General features: G+C 41.8%; 1 pseudogene; it reads left to right on the forward strand.

Annotated features, from left to right (window-relative positions):
- Positions 1-2,151: 2,151 nt before the first annotated feature.
- LOC149206778 (pyrophosphate-energized vacuolar membrane proton pump 1 pseudogene) lies at positions 2,152-2,844 on the forward strand (annotated as a pseudogene).
- Positions 2,845-3,124: the final 280 nt, after the last annotated feature.

The following is a 3,124-nucleotide window of genomic DNA, read 5'->3' on the forward strand; positions in this document are numbered from 1 at the left end:
GAAAAATAAAAATCTAAGGTGAAAACCCCCTCGGAGGCGCCTTAGATTGGCTCATTGATTGAAAACCTCCATGAGGCGGTCAATGGGTTGGAAAGAAAAGAAAATAAAAGAGAAAAAGATCTTTGGGTGAAAACCTCCCTTGGAGGCGCCCAAGGCAGGCAATTAGGGTGAAAACCTCCATGAGGCGCCCTAGTTGTTTTTGTAAAAAAAAGAGAAAAAGAAAAAAGGAAAAATAAAGCTAATCTCCATTGAATAAGTTCATGTTGCAGCAATGACATTGCAGGTTAAAGGAGGACATTTCATGATAGGAGGAGCACTCAAATCAAAGACAAAGGAGTTTTTGTGCCTTCTACAGGAAGTTTCGTATCTTCTACAGGAAGCTTACAAAAAAGCCAAATTGATCTCCAAAGAGGACCTGAAGGCTTGGAATATGTCCATGAGGCCTACACTCATCTATGTTTCCACTCCTCACCCCTTTTCCACCATTCTTTTCATGTCATTATGCTTCTTTCCTCAAAACTGTGTTTTCTACAGGATGCTCTATATTTCTACAGGAAACATCCTGTAGAACCTTTGGACGAGCCAAATTCAATCTCAAAAATGAATCTAATGGTGGGAATCTGTTGATTAGGCCTCCAAGCACTTGTGTGTCCATCCCTTGCCTTCATCCATCATTTTTTCCACCTTCTTGTGCCTCTCATTGTGCTTCTACAGGATCTTCCTGTAGAAATTGTGGGAAACTAGGCATGCATTTCAAAAAGTGGTTTTGCAAGCATGGTAGCTTCCTCAAAGGTTCAAGAGTCCTCCTGCAGTCTTCCAACTCATCCTCCATCATCTCCATACCTGCATCACAGCAAAAATTCATTTTGTCATACCATGCAAACACATGCAAAATGCCTTGAAGCCAAAAACACATAGAGCAGAATTTGTTTTTGCCATAACTTGAGAACCATGCATCCATTTGACAAACCATTTTATGGGGGATTGTACAAGGTCGATGACAACATGCCTGAGCAGTTTCATGCAATTCCGGTGCACGGTTTCCAAGAAATCAGCCTCCATCACCATCAGCCATTTTTGCATTTTCTCCATGACCGTGCATCCGTTTCAAAACTTGTTTCATGGGGAGATGCACGTGGGTGATAGTAGCCTACCCAAGCAGTTTCAGCCAATTCCGATGCACGGTTTCCGAGAAATCGAGCTCTGAAATCTTCAGCCATTTTCCAATTTTCTCGAAATCCGTGCATCCATTGATCACGAATTTGCTATGGGAGATGCATCATGATGGTAGGAACATGCCCACCAAGTTTCAGCTCAATCCGGTTTGCCGTTTGGGAGAAATGGAAAAAAGAAGTTCTGGTCCTGTGAAAATTCAATGGCAGCAGGTTCAGGATGCAGATCTGAACGTGGAAATGAATTCTTGTTGCATGCATCTGGCCAGAGGACACCTGCACAAGAAAACCAGCCATGGATTAGCAACCCAGCCATCATGCAACCATAAAATCAAATGCATGCAGCAATGACAGCCCACAGCAGCTCACGGCAGCCATTCAACTTCGAGGTATGTGACAAACCCATTCTTCTATTGCATAAAATTAATTTGGAAACTGCATGAATGAATGAGATGGTGGAATTAAGCCACGGATTAGCGAGGCTCGACCGATTGTCTTCTCTAGCGCTCAAGGCAAAAATCACGCAGCATGATCGACCATTCACGTGAAAATTAAAAAAAAAAAACACAGTTAATGGTAGTTGAACTCCAGTGAACAGGATGTCAATTAATTAACGGAGAGAAGAAGACATGTATCACTGCAGTTTGAAAAATCTAGCGCACATGTTTTTTCCACCTCATCACAAATCACGGAGAAATTGAAGACAGCTTGGCTGAAACTCATGCACTGCTGTTCATCGACACTTTCCACGTCCTCAACTAAAGTGTGCACAATCAGTTAATTGGTTCTCTATCATCAACTCATTTGATGATTGTTTTATTTCTCTCTGAAATTGTTGCAATGATCATGATTCACTCGAAGTGTATCCGAATTCAGATGGAGATAAACGAAAATTAGCAGAACATCTTAGAGAAAAATATATGAAATGGTTAGCAAAACTTATTTCAACATCTTCAAATATGGTCTCGGTGGTTCTTCCATGGCTCTGTTTGGCAGCGTAGGTGGTGGTATTTGCACCAAAGCAGCAGATGTAGGTGCTGATCTTGTTGGCAAGGTTGAGAGGAACATTCCTGAAGACGATCCACGCAACCCAACTGTCATTGCTGATAATGTTGGTGACAATGTTGGAGATATCGCTGGTATGGGATCAGATCTATTTGGGTCCTATGACTGAATCTTCCTGTGCAGCTCTGGTTGTTGCATCCATATCATCATTTGAAAACTCTCATGATCTTACTGCCATGTGTTACCCCTTGATTATTAGTTCAATGGGTATCATTGCTTGCTTAATCACAACTCTGTTTGCAACTAACATATTTGAGATCAAGGCTGTGAAGGAAATTGAGCCTGCATTGAAAAAGCAACGTATTATCTCCATAGTAGTGATGACTATTGGCATTGTTGCTGTAAGCCTAGTTGCATTGCCTTCATCCTTCACTATCTTCAATTTTGGTGCTTAGAAGGTTGTAAAGAACTGGGCGCTTTTCTTCTGTGGTGCTATTGGTTTGTGGTCTGGCCTTGTTATTGGTTTTGTCACTGAATACTGCACTAGTAATGCTTACAGCCCTGTCCAAGGCCGATTGGACTGGAAGCAGCAACTAATGTTATATTTGGGTTGGCTGTGGGATACAAATCTGTTATTATATTTGCTATTGCAGTAAGCATTTTATGAAGCAAAGAAAGCTGCCACAGTTGGAAAGTATTGTCATGTCAGGAACATAAACGTGAATCAAGGATTAACCAATGGAAAAACAGTGATTCCCATCCAGCTTCGGCATGCAATATCTATTCTCGGGCAGTTCATTGAAGCTAGCAGACTGTTTCTACAGGAAGCTAGCAGACTGTTTCTACAGGAAGACAGAACAGTTTCTACAGGAAGACAGAACAGTTTCTACAGGAAAGTGAAAAGAGGGAAGCCAAAGGAGAAATCGGCCAAGATGCTAGCCAAGGAC

The sequence above is a fragment of the Pinus tabuliformis genome, chromosome 1_2 (genome assembly GCF_031772625.1).
Source record: "Pinus tabuliformis cultivar Carrire ecotype Pingquan chromosome 1_2, CPIR1, whole genome shotgun sequence".
NCBI lineage: Eukaryota > Viridiplantae > Streptophyta > Pinopsida > Pinales > Pinaceae > Pinus > Pinus tabuliformis.